The sequence below is a fragment of the Schistocerca nitens genome, chromosome 9, assembly GCF_023898315.1.
Source record: "Schistocerca nitens isolate TAMUIC-IGC-003100 chromosome 9, iqSchNite1.1, whole genome shotgun sequence".
In the NCBI taxonomy this organism is placed as follows: domain Eukaryota; kingdom Metazoa; phylum Arthropoda; class Insecta; order Orthoptera; family Acrididae; genus Schistocerca; species Schistocerca nitens.
In genome coordinates this window covers 164,233,596-164,252,703 of record NC_064622.1, presented here as the reverse complement: position 1 = coordinate 164,252,703, position 19,108 = coordinate 164,233,596, and the positions used below count along the sequence as shown (strand labels likewise).

The window sequence follows — 19,108 nt, the reverse complement described above, 5'->3', positions numbered from 1 at the left end:
TACTTAAACATAACTAACCTAAGGACATCCAACACATCCAAAGCGCCTGGAACCGCTCGACCACAGCGGCCGGCTCATTTTATCATCCCATTCCACTAATGTAATCACCTGTGTCCTAGATTCGAATATAATACTCTGCGCTATGTTATCCATAATAAAGATAGTTGATTAAATAACGTTAACCATACAGATGGATGATTGGTACAGTTCTTATACTGGTATAATGCTCTGCTTTATCGAGCCATGCACGTCAACTCACGGTTCCAGTATGTTCCAAAACGCCACGTGCAAAAATGCAATTTTTCAGGGAGCAATGTTTTGCGTAGCTCTTGCTCTAGCGACTATTTGTATCGCTATCGGAGGAAGGGACAGACAATAGCTATTATACAGCAGAGGGTCAAAACTCAAACATTACAACACTTTCTCCGACACAGGCAAATTGAGCAAATCGGTTAGCTATTTCGCGTCAAGTGTGGTCTCGGCTGGAGCTTAGGCACCTCATAAGATCACCATTTGTTCATGGGCGGTCCGTGAGGAGTCCCCGAGAAACCATGATTTTTGGGTACGAAAAGTACGAATTCTGGGGATGGCCACTTGTACAGTTTCTGTTCAAGGCAGACCGTTGAAATTTTTATCATGTATTCTTAAGATGATGTTCTTGTGGAACTTAAACGTTTTTTCCATGTCATCACCCTTTAGCGAGACACGAAGGTACTTATTCATTTAAATATGCACATAATATCCGGTCTGAGGGGTAAATGTAGTTTTAACTGACGCACTGAACAAATGGCAAGAGTTCTAGGGTCATCGCAAGGATTCTAACTATGTTCTCAGTCAGCATTTTTTTTTCCACCAATAAAACTTTATGACGCGCTGTCTCTGTATAATGTGGACTTCACACCTATACAAATATGCACAAAGTGGTACTGCAGGGATAAAAAAAGGGCTTAAAAGGGTCTTAACAGGCCTCAACAGAACTTAAAATCACTGCCAAAAATTACATAAAGCTGTAAATTCAGTAAAATACATCCGATTATTGTTTAGGTCGGGCGTTTGTAATAAGTTGAGATTTACGAACAATCTATCTAGAAAAAATATAAAGCAAACGATTCTATGTTTCCTTATATTATGCGTACTTATTTGTTCATAATTGTGCAAGCATGTAAATGTATGGAAATACATAAATAATCTGTCAAAACTTTACTGACGTACAGAATTCTTTTTATATAAGCAGCGCATCCTGTTGTTACAGGGAAAAGAAGGCAACCGGCTGAAAAATGCTTCTGTCAAAAAGGCGAATATGTTGTTCTTTAAAGGACTGCGACGAAAGTGGGGAACTACATTCCTCAACTCCCTTTCAGCCTTCCTCACCGAACACTGTGGCATGCGGACATATTTGCGCTTTTTTGTGCTGATAGAGAGTACCGGAGAGAGAGTGGCAGTGGGAGAGAAAGAGAGAGGAGGCAGTGAAGGTAGGAAAGAGGAAGTGGCAGTGAAAGAGAAAGAGAAGAAACAATAGCAGTGGGAGCAAAAGACAGAGGAGGTATTGATGTTCAACGAGAGACAGTGGCAGTAACAGAGAAAGAGATGGTTCAAATGGCTCTGAGCACTATGGGACTTAACATCTATGGTCATCAGTCCCCTAGAACTTAGAACTACTTAAACCTAACTAACCTAAGGACAGCACACAACACCCAGCCATCACGGGGCAGAGAAAATCCCTGACCCCGCCGGGAATCGAACCCGGGAACCCGGGCGTGGGAAGCGAGAACGCTACCGCACGACCACGAGATGCGGGCAGAGAAAGAGAGGTGGATAGAGAGAGGAGCAGTAGGAGCAAAGCAGAGATGAGTCAACGTAAATGAAAAATACAGATGAGTGGAGACTATACATAGGGCTGGATTGCTGGACCCTCCCAGTTAAGACAACTTTAACACATAGTTATAGGGCATGGCGCAATTTGGACCGAGATTTTGAACAGATTGATATATGTGGAAAAAATAATTTGGACCTGTCTCCCCAGAATTTTGGAGCTGCCGAGATATGGCGGAGACAGTGGCGGCGGGATATAATTTAAATCAATGGAAAGAAGGAGACAAAGCGAGGGGGAATATACACAGTGAGATGCAAATATGAAGGCCTGATTACAAAGAGAGACTGGATAAAACGATTTAGAACGTTCTGTGTTGAAAGATCGTGAATATGTTCGCATGCAAAAGTTGCATGTGAGGAAGGGGGAACGAGGATAAGACAGTTGGTTCACAACTTTTCGGTCAGAGTCTCTTTAAAAGAAGAACGTATCCGCCTGTTCGACAAGAGCATTTTACAGCTGGTAGGAAATGGTAAGTCATACCTGATGGGGTTAGGATTTTCCAAAAAGTATATACCATGACCAATCAGAACAGCAAAAATGACGCCAGATCGTTTGAAAAAGATATTTTGATTTATTGGTTAGTAGCTTCTACCGCGAGGTGTCTTCAGGATCCCTCGTCTAGGTTTCAGATCTTCATCGTGCAAATGCTTCCGCTTTTTCTCCTGATTCGACCTTTTCATCCTAGTCAGCATCTGCGGCTTTCGTGCTTAGGCTCGTTGCTTCATTCTTCATCACCTTCTTTCTTCTGTGTTTTTATCAAACGTAAATTTCAGTAATGCAGCCGCTTCCTCGAGACCTGTTTTCAATAAATTTTTCGAATGTCATCATATTTTTATAATTTGTTAATCGAAGAAATTGAGCACCTAAAATGTTTCGCGCGAACAGGGACTTGAACCCTGGACCCTTAGGTTAAAAGCCTAATGCTCTACAGACTGAGCTATCCGGGCTCTGATTAGCTGCGTTCCCAGAACACGTTATTCTGAGCTGTCGCGCGTTAGTGCTGACTCAGTGACGTAGGCGGCGATCGGCGTCGTGCCCGTTATCGCGGGAGCAAGCGTTCAGAATGAAGTCATCTTCCAGCCGGCAGCAGGCGAAACGTGCAGAACTGGCCGCGGAATATTTCTCCTGAGGTACTTAAACGTTTTGTCTGCAGAATGTAAAAAAAAGAAAAGATAGGAAAGAAACGGGAAAGTAATGAGGCATTAAGGCCAAGAATGTAAAAGGGTTGTAGCTGTCGCGTCAGTTCACTCTTACAGGAAAGGAACCTAACTACTCTTAAACGTGAACACTGCGCTCGCCAAGCTTGAAAAAGACACCCAGAGATGCTGTCAAAACAACGTGTCAATTGACAACAGCTATTCGGCTGCAAATTCTAGTAAGATTACATGGAGAGCAGCTTTTTCTATCTTCGTGTTGTGACAAAGCATGAGATTCTTGCAACGGCTTTCAAATTCTTATCTGGTTACTGAATATCTCTGCTATAGGTCTTACTGTGTTATCAGTGGTTCAGATTGTAAAAACAAGCGGTGACACTCTGCTGCGGTTGAGCCAATCGTACACACGGATGAATTGACGGTTTTAATTCCCACAGAAACAAATCCAAAAATTACAAAATATACAAGCAAGTATATCATTTAGCTCTGGAACAGACAGCATCTAGCGCAGAGACGAATGCGAATCCCACTGTACCGAAAACCGATGTATGATCTGTAGTTTCACTTTCGGCGACAATGCTTCACGCATTATATTATGTTCCTTCCTTATCACGTCGTTAACTCTGCTAACTACAGACGTGAAGTATTCTGGTTATATTCTCAGGTGGCTCAACTTCTCGTGTCTTCCGTTGTAATTTCTTGCAACAAAGTCGCTGGAAATCGACTTGACCTCTTTGTGTTATCCAGACAGGAATCCAAACACAAGAATTTACTCCACTACTACTACTGCAGCTGCCAAAACTTGCATTCACAAAACTACGGAACTCTCTTTTATTCTACAGTCATGCACGTTTCCTGAAACAAGTTTCAGAACTTGATGCCACCGTGAAAACTAGCCTTGACGGTACACTGACCGCAGAGACATCTACCGGTGCTTTCGGTAGTTCAGGGTCGACAGCCTACCTCTGGCGAAGCGCGACTTCCTCGCCGTGATGCACGGCCGGGAGGCGTGGGCCGCAGAAGGCGTGGCCTTTGCCAACGCTCTGCGCCGCTGCCTGCACATCCGGCAACGGTGCGCTGACGTCAGTCGGCGGCGTCGCGGCGCCTACCCCCTGCGGTGGTGGTAGGTCAGGCGATTGCACCTCCTCAAGCATCCCCACGCGAGGTGCGGCTCCACAGGTTCCACGGCGAGATCGGTGGACAGGGCGCTACAACCGTAGCCGTGTGGCACAGACCTCGTAATCTCAGGCGAAGTAAACGAAAGCAACTCGCCCGCCTTCGCAGCCGCGATAGATATTAAAAGCCTTTCGAGATTTTAGACTAATTTCCTCTCCAGTATGGGACCGTGTACGGTGGTTGCAACGATGCTACTCTTAAGGGGTCCTGATTTGTTTGGATACCAGGTAATAGTTGAAGGAATTAACGAGACCAACAACAAAAAGATTTAGAAGTAATGAAAACGGGGTGAATTCTGAAGACAGAATGGGACAGCACACTATGAAGCCGAGAGCGGCCTTCACTGACGCTACACAATCACTGAACGATACAGAGAACAAGAACACTCTAAGACACAGGAAAGACGCGGCATGAAGCAATTGTCCAAATGGGATGGAAATCGGTAGATGTGGTTTACATGCACAGACATACAAATGATTACAATTTCAGAAACAGCTTCATAAATTGATGAAGTCAGTAGCGCGTTGGTCAAGTTCTGGCCTTCATGGAAGCAGTCATCAGCCTCGTGGGAGGGCGAGCGGCTGCGTCTTTCCTCCTGTGACGTAGAAACTGTGCACTTCCTTTTTGCCCCATAGATTACCTATCATGACACATTCTCATCTGTATGACTGGTTGATTTTTACGTACCTATAAGTGTAAAACGAACAAGAAAAGGGTACGTTATAGATTAAGCATACTCTCTTGAGTTACTGTAGAATAATTATTTGTTCTATTTTTTCTCCCGCAATAAGTTGAAGGATCTTGCTTGTGCCTGAAGTACTGACTTTCTTGTTCTGAGCATACTTAATAGACAGTATGTACATGTCAAGTTCTGAGCACATAAACTGCGATTTTTTTCGAGGGAAATTTGTAACCAAACATTCATCACATTCTTCCGGAGGTTTTACCTGTGTGATTGTAGTAGTCTCATGATTTGCTCTTATATTCAAGTTGTCTACAATAGCATCGAGCCAGGTGGCGTACTGGTCAGCAAGCTGGAGTCGCATTCGGGAGGACGAATTCCGCGTCCGGTCATCCAGATTTAGGTTTCTCGTGAATTCCCTATATCACTTCTGGCAAATGCCGGTATGGTTCCTTTGAAAGGGCACGGGCGATTTCCTTTCCCATCCTTTGCTAATCCGAGCTTGTGCTCCCGTCTCTAAAAACCTCGTTGTCGACGGGACGTTAAACAGTAATCTCCTCCTCTTCCTCGTCCTCCTCCTCCTCTACAACGAGCAGGCACACTTACTCAATAACTCCGAATTTTCAAGTCGTTTTTCAACACTCTGATGGATTTTCCTATGAATATAGGTCAGCCAGGGATTTGAGCCCAAATTCTTCCTAATATCAACAAAGGTATTACTGGACAACTCACGGAAAGCTGAAATACGAAATATTAAGAACAAGTAGTAAGAATAAGTAGTAACTCGAAGAGCAAAGTTTCAACAAGTGAAGCACGCAGGGCGATACCCTTTCAGGGCTTGCTTTAAGGAAGCGATTGTTTTATGAACTTTACCTCTGGAAGAAAAATGTATAAATTTTCATGAGTTTTCAAGAACTACACTTAATGTGGAAAGAGTTGTGTTTCTTTTAAGGCTGAACTGATGTAACAGGACTGCAATAATGTCTGTCCGATAATTCTTAAATAACTGTAACGCCAACGTGTGTTTCGAAAACAATTCCATTCCATCTTAAGTCATTCACCAATCAATCATAAAATTTATATAGACTATTATACTACAATATTGCATTATTATGAAATAGCAACTGGTATTAGTGCACTCTGTATTAAATCAAAGTGCACGAAGAATGAGAATGAGCCTCCTGTACAACAGTGGTGTGCACATAAGAAGTTGGATGATGGGATGACAGTTGATTGCGTCACGGGCTCTTAGATACGTACAATATATTAGCGTCACCAGATCTGGCGAGTAGTTCCCATCTCCTGATGTGCTTAATCCACTACAAAGTTTCTTGGAGGTACAAGACAAATGCAGTTTGGCATTCTGAACATTTTGAAGTAATCTAAAATATTCCAGTGACTGTATTTCATATCACAGGAAACGTTTCACATTCTTGGCTTGAACTTCATATCTTAGACAAGATGTCACAGTCTTCGATGAAATTCTCTGTGGTCCACTGAAGAGTGCACGATTCTGAGCGGCTCGCTGAGTTTTTTGCATAATCCCGTTTGGAGAAGTCGCTACTGTCACCTCTCCATCGCAGATAGCGACGTAATCTTTGGCGCCTTAGGCAGGCCCGATGACTTCTCGTCCCGATGGGGAACTTGTGCCAAGGCCAATTAGAAACTGCTTGTTTTTCCCACAAAAATTCCAGTTGCGAACGCTTTTTTCATCGCAACGAATCACGCCGGCAGTTTCCAGGACGAACTGGAGCGTACGTCATGTGCCAGCGGCCGCGGCGCGCGCTGAACGCGTGCAGCGGCGCCGCACGTCCCACGGGACAGGATGTGCGCCCGCCGTGCGACACTGTCGTTACGGTAAGGAGCCGTTTGTATGCGGCGAGGTTCGAACCCGCGATAAGGCGGGCAACGCAGCACCTCGGAGCGAACCATCGCCGAGCGCCGCGTTTCGAGCCGCAAATTAAAGGAAATTAAACGACTATCTGGGCGCGCCCAGCACATTTACACGGCCGTTACAGAGGCGGCGGCTGTATCTTAATTACAATCTGGTTTTACACTCCTCTCCGGCGCGCGCTCCAACTTCTCGCACCGGGTGTCGCGACACTCGTAGCGTCGCTCCATCCACAGCCGTCCGCAAGGGGGCTGGAGGAGGCCCTCGCCCCCTGCTGGAATCTGAGTACAGGGTTTTTACTCATTACAGAATTCTCTGGGATTTCTAGCAATCATTGTCTGCGACTTCACTGGCCTGCTGATTTAACATTGTCGAACGTGACGAACAATACCGTAGCTTTAGCAATCACTATTGTAACGCATTACTATCTTTACGACGTTTCTCATCGAGCCATATACGTTATCTCGCATTTGCAGCTGCTTGTCTCATACAAATAATGATAAAAATTCAGACATTCAAAGTCACCACCAGCCCAAGCCCTCCCTAACCAGTTAGAAAAAAAAAAACGGAGCTGGAAAATCATTAGTTTAATTACTTTAATAATTTAATTACAAGTATGCAAATTTCTTTAAGTAGCCAGATAAACAGCACTCCATGTCGTGCATGAAGCAACCTGATCAATTCAGGTTTGGAAATCGGAGTAAGTGGGTAACATCAACACCACAGCATTTATCTTTCACGTAGATTATTTGTTGTATCTAAGTATTTGGTTGCACATCCTAACTACACATAACTGGTGCCTGAATAGAAATATTTAAGTACGAATTACGTGAGAATGTAACAGAGCACGCCGGCTGCTAGTGGCCGTGCGGTTCTAGGCGCTACAGTCTGGAACCCCGTGACCCCTACGGTCGCAGGTTCGAATCCTGCCTCGGACATGGATGTGTGTGATGTCCTTAGGTTAGTTAGGTTTAAGTAGTTCTAAGTTCTAGGGGATTGATGACTTCAGATGTTGAGTCCCATAGTGCTCAGAGCCATGTTTGGTTTTTTTTGTTTTTGTAACAGAGCACAGTTTAACTATATCAAGAAGAAATGCAGAAAACGGTAGTGGGAGACAATGATACTATAATCTCCTTTGCATTCATACCATAAAAGTATCTCAGTGAGATTCGCATTACGATTCTGCGCATGCACTATTCTGGACAGAGGTTTAACCAATGCAGGTTGTGCAATAATTATTCAAAATACTAATTGCGTCTGCTGCTTGCAGACGGCCGAACTAGAGCACGTGGTGCATTCCGAATCAAACTGCTGTGCTGCTTTGTCGAAAGCGCACGAAAGAACAGATATTCTTGCAGAAATTATAGCTCATTAAACAAGCAGACTGTCAAAATAAAGCCTATTGCGGTGCCGTTGTGGACAAGAAGGGTCATTGATTACCATACACGTGGCACAAAATCGACACACAGAGACAAAAGCAACTTCCACAAAATATAAGATTAAAAATCATACTCGTTTCGACACAGTATTACTCTCACGTAAGGTTGAAGTGATTCTAACCAGCTTTTCCTTATCAGATTTACCGTTTTAAATTCTATTTCATCGTTGTTCAAAATGAACAAAGTAAATTCCACACTTTTAACTCAAACACCCAAAAATCGCCTATTTAAAGCAATATAATTTTTGGCACATTCGGAAAAATAACTCGCTTCACACGCTTCAGTTAAGCTGAAGTTCTTAAGTACACCTAGCTTCCCGTGCAGCAGAAGCTACCAGAGGTGTAGACCTCCGTCACCAATCTCACACACAAAAACAGCCTTCGACACAGCCTTCCACTAAGATGTGTAAACCTCTCTGTTCAGGTAATGGAAACCTAAGTTGGTCATCCTGTGCTCTCCTTCGAAAGAGAAGCAACATCGTGTGCTCCCAGCAGACGATGACCAACTCAGCGTTTCCCACAAAACAAAACCGAAACCCCACATTAAAACACACATATCATATTCAATAGGCCTTATTTGAGTGCTCAGTGTTCATGAATTCTGAATTGAGCTAAAATGAGGAAGTAAAGTGAATAAGTTGTACCGAATTCGACAAGCGTCTTTGAAACGACTTCACAGAGACGTTTCACTATATATCTTGGGTTTTTGTTACGAGGGAAACTCCCCATCGCTTTGTCTTCAGATTTAATGGTAAGATGACCCAGCGGACAGCCCGTTAAAAACTGAACACAGATAAATCACCAAAACAGGAAGAAGGTGTACTGAACTGTAAAAAAAAAAAGCAAAATAGAAACACTGAACGGTTCAAGCTTAACAAGTGCAATATAAAGCGAAGAGTGATCGCAGTGGCGTCCTGGTTAAGTGGTCACCTCGTTGGACTGCAGCGCGGACGTGCCATGTTCACAACTCACTCGTGCCATTTATTTATTTATTTATTTATTTCACAACATTATGAACTGTCCGTCCCGTCATTCAAATGTTTGTTCTCTTTCTGTAGTCTTCGCAGTTGTCATGCTATACATTGGGTATAGAATGAGTCATGTGGTAAGAATACGTTACCGTCACAAGTAGATAAGAATAGTGACAGCAGGCGGGATACCACATAGAAGTCTCAGAGAAATCAAAATAACAACTAAATGGGTGTGAACCATGTTACAACTAAGGAATTCAAGAGTCAAAACTTCCAAAACGGAACGCAACTTCAAAAACGTTAAACACGTATGTTTTGATAGAGTGCAGAGAAACTGTGTGATTATGAAACTGTTGCGTTCATTTGTTGCATCTTATGTGACAAACTATTATGTTTTCATCATTTCCTTTGGAGTGTTGTGCAGAATCAACTACCATTATAGGTTCCATCCTTACAGCTCGCTGTTGCAAACGGACAGGGCCGGCCGCTGTGACCAAGTGGTTCTAGGCGCTGCTGCTGCTGTCGCAGGTTCGAATCCTGCCTCGGGCATGGATGTGTGTGATGTCCTTAGGTTAGTTAGGTTTAAGTAGTTCTAAGTTCTAGGGGAGTGATGACTTCAGATGTTAAGTCCCGTAGTGCTCAGAGCCATTTGGGAGGTCCCGCTGAACATCCTAAATCAGTTAGGAGTTGACCTTAAACCGCAGGCATTAATTAGAGCTACCCTAACAGATACAAAATCCAAAATAAAATTCCTCGGATGTCTCTCGGATTCCTTTGGTGTCACAACAGGGCTCAGGTAAAGTGATGGCCAGCTCCCAATGCTTTTCAACTGCGTCCTTGAAAACATTAATGGAAACTGACTGTAGCGCGTTGCGAATTGGTACCAAATAGAAGGGGATCGAGGTAGACTGCTTCGCTTTTGTCGATGACATTGCCGTTCTGTCAAACGACGTAGACACCGCTAGAGTTCAAACCGAACTGTAAAAAGAAATCGCTGAACAAACTAGTCTGCAAATATCTCTTTAGAAAACAGAAACCATTATTAACATTAACGTCACTACGAAACAGCTTTGAAGCCAATAGTTTTGTATGCAGGCGAAAACTTATCCCTGAACGCTGATAAAGGACTCCTCGAAGAACTGGAGAAAAAAGAGCGCAAAATCATTAGAAGAATCTTAGGATTCAAGTACAAGAATGGCATCCATCAAAACAGATCCAACGAGGAAGTCTACAGTAAAATAGAAAAAATTACAGACGCAATCCGTAAAGGACTGGCACGATTTTATGGCCACCTCAAATGAATAGATGGAAATATGTCAATCAATAATTTATTTCTCTTTTTTGATTCAAGACCAAAAACTACGATGCCATGGTTTAAAAACACCAAAGAAGACCTCCAGATGCTACACACCACACCCGAAGATGCTTTTTACAGAGTTCTTTTCCCAAAGAAAACAGTGACAAACGGAATAACCAGAGACGAGCAAACGAAAAAAAGGAGACACGGTGTCCTTTGGACAGAAGGGCGCAAGCAGGCCCACTCACAAAGAATGAGGCAAATCTGGGCTCAGAAAAAGCCAGCCTCAGTTCTGAGTGCAACAAGACTAAACGTGGTCCTAGATGGCCCCAACGAACAAATAACAATCATAATAACTACAGTGATTAATGGTCATGCGAAGATCAGAGAGACTGAAAAGCAGGAAAGAAAAATTCTGAGGAAAATATATGGACCAATGTTTCGGGAAGGAATTTTGATGAAGAGGCCAACTAGGGAGATTTACAAAGACATAGAAACAATAACAGACACAATTAGAAAGATAAGGATGAAATTTTATGGACATATCAGCAGGATGAATAAAAATAGGCTGACAAGACAAATCTTTGAGATAGTAAACAAGAGCAAAAACAAGACAAAGTGGATCACTGAAGCAGAAGAAGACATTAAAGAACTGGGGATCACACAAGACAACATAAGCAATAGAGAACAGTTTAGAAACATCATACAGAAACATACACTTAAACAAGAACATACGGAGAACAGAACGGGAAAAAGATGATCGGAAGAACGCAAGAGAGAAAACAGTGAACGTATGAAGAGAATTTGGGAAGAACGAAGAAAGAACGGCGGCCGTTGTGGCCGAACGGTTCTAAGCGCTTCAGTCTGGAACCGCATGACCACTACGGTCGCAGGTTCGAATCCTGCCTCGGGCATGGATGTGTGTGATGTCCTTAGGTCAGTTAGGTTTAAGTAGTTCTAAGTTCTAGGGGACTGATGACGTCATATGTTAAGTCCCATAGTGCTTAGAGCCATTTGACCATTTGAAGAAAGAAGAAGAAATCATGACTACTCAAGTTCAATCGCTCTCTCAAAAGGGAATAATCGAAAATAATAATAATAATAATAATAATAATAATAATAATAATAATACTCCCCGTGGAGGTTCAGGACAGAACTAAAGAAGCCTCGGACAAGCGCCGTCATGGTCGGGGACGACGCTTGAACCCTATGCCCGCCCACAATGGTAACGACACTGCTAGCCAACTGGAAAATGATTTAAATCCAAATAGAGGTGTTTTGCAGGATATGCTTCCTGCAACCAACCTAGAAGGAAAACAAAGACAGAGGATGAGATGGTCAGATGAAGTTAATCGACACCTCATGTTCTGTTATTACCAAGCAACAAACCTAGGAACCAACACAACAGGATACAGATCACAAGTATATACAACATTTATTACCAGATACCCAGAATTAAAATTTTTAACAGAACAACGACTAGCTGATCAGATCCGTGTAATAATCAAAAATAACAGGATACCCCAGTCAGAATTAGAAAACATCAAACAACAAGTACAACAAATACTGGAACAAAATAATGTGCAATCAGAAGAAGAAGAAAATACACTAATGGACTCAAACATCCCAGAGCAAACAAACAAAGAACAACACGCACCAATTAAACAATCAGAGGAAAACGAAATCTTAAGACAGCCACCAGAACAAGCACAAATAGAACACGAAGTGACACACATGTTAGATATAGAAGAAAAATTTCAGCTGACATATATAGAATACAAAGACACAAATACAGACATAAGACCATTCTTGCATAGACCACCAAATAACCCACAAGTCGAAACAACAATAAAAACTATCAACACAATCATACACAACAAAATAAATGAAAACACAACTATGGTAGAGTTACAACTACTGGTTTATATAGGAGCACTCTCTACACTAAATATACACACTAGACAGAGATCAGAACCAACCAACACACAGAAGAAATCCACAAAACCAGCATGGCAACACAGGCTACAGATCAGAATAGAAAAACTGAGAAAAGACATCGGACAGCTAACACAATTTATAAGAAATGAAATCTCGGAAAAAAAACGAAAAAGGTTAGGTAAAATCTCACAACAAGAAGCGACAGAGCAATTAGACGAAAAGAAGCAGAAATTACAAGCATTAGCCAAACGACTCAGAAGATACAAAAAAAGTGAAAATAGAAGGAAACAAAACCAAACATTCAACACAAACCAAAAGAAATTTTACCAGACAGTAGATAACACACACATTAAAATAAACAATCCACCAAACATAACAGACATGGAACACTTCTGGAGCAACATATGGTCTAACCCGGTACAACATAACAGGCATGCACGGTGGATACAAGCAGAAACAGACACATACAAGATGATACCACAAATGCCTGAAGTGATAATTTTGCAACATGAAGTCACCCAAGCAATTAATTCTACTCACAATTGGAAAGCCGCTGGAAATGATAAAATAGCAAATTTCTGGTTAAAGAAGTTCACCTCAACACATTCACATTTAACTAAATTATTTAACAGTTACATTGCAGACCCATACACATTCCCTGATACACTTACACATGGAATAACTTATCTGAAACCTAAAGATCAAGCAGACACAGCAAACCCAGCTAAATATCGCCCCATAACATGCCTACCAACAATATACAAAAGATTAACTTCAATCATTAAACAGAAATTAATTACACATACAACACAGAACAAAATTATAAACGAAGAACAAAAAGGCTGTTGCAAAGGAGCACGAGGATGTAAAGAGCAACTGATAATAGATGCAGAGGTGACATATCAAGCTAAAACTAAACAAAGGTCGCTACACTACGCATACATTGATTACCAAAAAGCTTTTGATAGTGTACCCCACTCATGGTTACTACAAATATTGGAAATATACAAAGTAGATCCTAAATTGATACAGTTCCTAAACATAGTAATGAAAAACTGGAAAACCACACTTAATATCCAAACAAATTCAGATAATATCACATCACAGCCAATACAGATTAAGCGTGGAATATACCAAGGAGACTCATTAAGTCCTTTCTGGTTCTGCCTTGCTCTGAACCCACTATCCAACATGCTAAATAATACAAATTATGGATACAATATTACTGGAACATACCCACACAAAATCACACATTTGCTATACATGGATGATCTAAAACTACTGGCAGCAACAAATCAACAACTCAACCAATTACTAAAGATAACAGAAGTATTCAGCAATGATATAAGTATGGCTTTTGGAACAGACAAATGTAAGAAAAATAGCATAGTCAAGGGAAAACACACTAAACAAGAAGATTACATATTGGATAACCACAGCGACTGCATAGAAGCGATGGAAAAAACGGATGCCTATAAATATCTAGGATACAGACAAAAAATAGGAATAGATAATACAAATATTAAAGAAGAACTAAAAGAAAAATATAGACAAAGACTAACAAAAATACTGAAAACAGAATTGACAGCAAGAAACAAGACCAAAGCTATAAATACTTATGCCATACCAATATTGACCTACTCATTTGGAGTAGTGAAATGGAGTAACACAGACCTAAAAGCACTCAATACACTTACACGATCACAATGCCATAAATATAGAATACATCACATACATTCAGCAACAGAAAGATTCACATTAAGCAGAAAGGAAGGAGGAAGGGGATTTATCGATATAAAAAACCTACATTATGGACAGGTAGACAATTTAAGAAAATTCTTCATAGAACGAGCAGAAACTAGCAAAATACACAAAGCAATCACTCATATAAATACATCGGCTACACCACTACAATTTCATAACCACCTCTACAACCCTTTAGACCACATAACATCAACAGATACGAAGAAAGTAAATTGGAAAAAGAAAACACTTCATGGCAAGCACCCGTATCATATAACACAGCCACACATCGATCAAGACGCATCCAACACATGGCTAAGAAAAGGCAATATATACAGTGAGACAGAAGGATTCATGATTGCAATACAGGATCAAACAATAAACACCAGGTATTACAGCAAGCATATTATTAAAGATGCCAATACCACAACAGATAAATGCAGACTTTGTAAACAACAAATAGAAACAGTAGATCACATCACAAGCGGATGTACAATACTAGCAAATACAGAATACCCCAGAAGACATGACAATGTCGCAAAAATAATACATCAACAGCTTGCCTTACAACATAAACTTTTAAAACAACAAGTTCCTACATACAAGTATGCACCACAAAATGTACTGGAGAATGATGAATACAAATTATACTGGAACAGAACCATTATAACAGATAAAACAACGCCACATAACAAACCTGACATCATACTCACCAATAAAAAGAAGAAATTAACACAACTAATCGAAATATCCATACCCAATACAACAAATATACAAAAGAAAACAGGAGAAAAAATTGAAAAATACATCCAACTGGCTGAGGAAGTCAAAGACATGTGGCATCAGGATAAAGTTGACATCATACCAATTATAGTATCAACTACAGGAGTCATACCACACAATATCCACCAGTACATCAATGCAATACAGCTACATCCAAACACATATATACAACTACAGAAATCCGTAATTATTGATACATGTTCAATTACCCGAAAGTTCCTAAATGCAATATAACACATACCGTACAGTTAATAGGAAGTGACGCTTGATCAAGGTCCGCGTCACTTTCCATTCTCAACCAGACTTAACGTCTGAGAAAGTAAAGAAATAATAATAATACTCCCCGTGGAGGCCCGGGAAAAGAATAGGCCTCCGGTATGTTCTGCCAGTCGTAAAAGGCGACGAAAAGAACAAACCACTAATAGGGCTAACCCCCCTTTTAGTGTGATTAGTTGGTTCAGGACAGAACTAAAGAAGCCTCGGACAAGCGCCGTCATGGTCGGGGACGACGCTTGAACCCTATGCCCGCCCACAATGGTAACGACACTGCTAGCCAACTGGAAAATGATTTAAATCCAAATAGAGGTGTTTTGCAGGATATGCTTCCTGCAACCACCCTAGAAGGAAAACAAAGACAGAGGATGAGATGGTCAGATGAAGTTAATCGACACCTCATGTTCTGTTATTACCAAGCAACAAACCTAGGAACCAACACAACTGGATACAGATCACAAGTATACACAACATTTATTACCAGATACCCAGAATTAAAATTTTTAACAGAACAACGACTAGCTGATCAGATCCGTGTAATAATCAAAAATAACAGGATACCCCAGTCAGAATTGGAAAACATCAAACAACAAGTACAACAAATACTGGAACAAAATAATGTGCAATCAGAAGAAGAAGAAAATACAGTAATTGACTCAAACATCCCAGAGCAAACAAACAAAGAACAACACGCACCAATTAAACAATCAGAGGAAAACGAAATCTTAAGACAGCCACCAGAACAAGCACAAATAGAACACGAAGTGACACACATGTTAGATATAGAAGAAAAATTTCAGCTAACATATATAGAATACAAAGACACAAATACAGACATTAGACCATTCTTTCGTAGACCACCAAATAACCCACAAGTCGAAACAACAATAAAAACTATCAACACAATCATACACAACAAAATAAATGAAAACACAACTATGGAAGAGTTACAACTACTGGTTTATATAGGAGCACTCACTACACTAAATATACACACTAGACAGAGATCAGAACCAACCAACACACAGAAGAAACCCACAAAACCAGCATGGCAACACAGGCTACAGATCAGAATAGAAAAACTGAGAAAAGACATCGGACAGCTAACACAATTTATAAGAAATGAAATCTCGGAAAAAAAACGAAAAAGGTTAGGTAAAATCTCACAACAAGAAGCGACAGAGCAATTAGACGAAAAGAAGCAGAAATTACAAGCATTAGCCAAACGACTCAGAAGATACAAAAAAAGTGAAAATAGAAGGAAACAAAACCAAACATTCAACACAAACCAAAAGAAATTTTACCAGACAATAGATAACACACACATTAAAATAAACAATCCACCAAACATAACAGACATGGAACACTTCTGGAGCAACATATGGTCAAACCCGGTACAACATAACAGGCATGCACGATGGATACCAGCAGAAACAGACACATACAAGATGATACCACAAATGCCTGAAGTGATAATTTTGCAACATGAAGTCACCCAAGCAATTAATTCTACTCACAATTGGAAAGCCCCTGGAAATGATAAAATAGCAAATTTCTGGTTAAAGAAGTTCACCTCAACACATTCACATCTAACTAAATTATTTAACAGTTACATTGCAGAACCATACACATTCCCTGATACACTTACACATGGGATAACTTATCTGAAACCTAAAGATCAAGCAGACACAGCGAACCCAGCTAAATATCGCCCCATAACATGCCTACCAACAATATACAAAATATTAACTTCAATCATTAAACAGAAATTAATTACACATACAACACAGAACAAAATTATAAATGAAGAGCAAAAAGGCTGTTGCAAAGGAGCACGAGGATGTAAAGAGCAACTGATAATAGATGCAGAGGTGACATATCAAGCTAAAACTAAACAAAGGTCGCTACACTACGCATACATTGATTACCAAAAAGCTTTTGATAGTGTACCCCACTCATGGTTACTACAAATATTGGAAATATACAAAATAGATCCTAAATTGATACAGTTCCTAAACATAGTAATGAAAAATTGGAAAACCACACTTAATATCCAAACAAATTCAAATAATATCACATCACAGCCAATACAGATTAAGCGTGGAATATACCAAGGAGACTCATTAAGTCCTTTCTGGTTCTGCCTTGCTCTGAACCCACTATCCAACATGCTAAATAATACAAATTATGGATACAATATTACTGGAACATACCCACACAAAATCACACATTTGCTATACATGGATGATCTAAAACTACTGGCAGCAACAAATCAACAACTCAACCAATTACTAAAGATAACAGAAGTATTCAGCAATGATATAAGTATGGCTTTTGGAACAGACAAATGTAAGAAAAATAGCATAGTCAAGGGAAAACACACTAAACAAGAAGATTACATATTGGATAACCACAGCGACTGCATAGAAGCGATGGAAATAACGGATGCCTATAAATATCTAGGATACAGACAAAAAATAGGAATAGATAATACAAATATTAAAGAAGAACTAACAGAAAAATATAGACAAAGACTAACAAAAATACTGAAAACAGCATTGACAGCAAGAAACAAGACAAAAGCTATAAATACTTATGCCATACCAATATTGACCTACTCATTTGGAGTAGTGAAATGGAGTAACACAGACCTAGAAGCACTCAATACACTTACACGATCACAATGCCACAAATATAGAATACATCACATACATTCAGCAACAGAAAGATTCACATTAAGCAGAAAGGAAGGAGGAAGGGGATTTATCGATATAAAAAACCTACATTATGGACAGGTAGACAATTTAAGAAAATTCTTTATAGAATGAGCAGAAACTAGCAAAATACACAAAGCAATCACTCATATAAATACATCGGCTACACCACTACAATTTCATAACCACCTCTACAACCCTTTAGACCACATAACATCAACAGATACGAAGAAAGTAAATTGGAAAAAGAAAACACTTCATGGCAAGCACCCGTATCATATAACACAGCCACACATCGATCAAGACGCATCCAACACATGGCTAAGAAAAGGCAATATATACAGTGAGACAGAAGGATTCATGATTGCAATACAGGATCAAACAATAAACACCAGGTATTACAGCAAGCATATTATTAAAGATGCCAATACCACAACAGATAAATGCAGACTTTGTAAACAACAAATAGAAACAGTAGATCACATCGCAAGCGGATGTACAATACTAGCAAATACAGAATACCCCAGAAGACATGACAATGTCGCAAAAATAATACATCAACAGCTTGCCTTTCAACATAAACTTTTAAAACAACAAGTTCCTACATACAAGTATGCACCACAAAATGTACTGGAGAATGATGAATACAAATTATACTGGAACAGAACCATTATAACAGATAAAACAACGCCACATAACAAACCTGACATCATACTCACCAATAAAAAGAAGAAATTAACACAACTAATCGAAATATCCATACCCAATACAACAAATATACAAAAGAAAACAGGAGAAAAAATTGAAAAATACATCCAACTGGCTGAGGAAGTCAAAGACATGTGGCATCAGGATAAAGTTGACATCATACCAATTATACTATCAACTACAGGAGTCATACCACACAATATCCACCAGTACATCAATGCAATACAGCTACATTCAAACATATATATACAACTACAGAAATCCGTAATTATTGATACATGTTCAATTACCCGAAAGTTCCTAAATGCAATATAACACATACCGTACAGTTAATAGGAAGTGACGCTTGATCAAGGTCCACGTCACTTTCCATTCTCAACCAGACTTAACGTCTGAGAAAGTAAAGAAATAATAATAATAAAGGCTTGGTTCGCAGAAGTTGAAAAATATGTGGAAATTTCTCCTGA

At 40.2% G+C, this 19,108-nt stretch overlaps 1 protein-coding gene and 1 non-coding gene across 2 annotated transcripts in view; both read right to left on the bottom strand.

Annotated features, from left to right (window-relative positions):
• The window catches only part of LOC126203931 (prickle planar cell polarity protein 3-A), a 1,288,897-nt gene that overhangs the window by 1,074,675 nt on the left and 195,114 nt on the right, over positions 1–19,108 (bottom strand). The gene's annotated exons all lie outside the window — the stretch shown is intronic.
• On the bottom strand, positions 2,748–2,820 carry Trnak-uuu (transfer RNA lysine (anticodon UUU)). Its single transcript has one exon. It is a non-coding gene; the product is annotated as a tRNA-Lys (tRNA).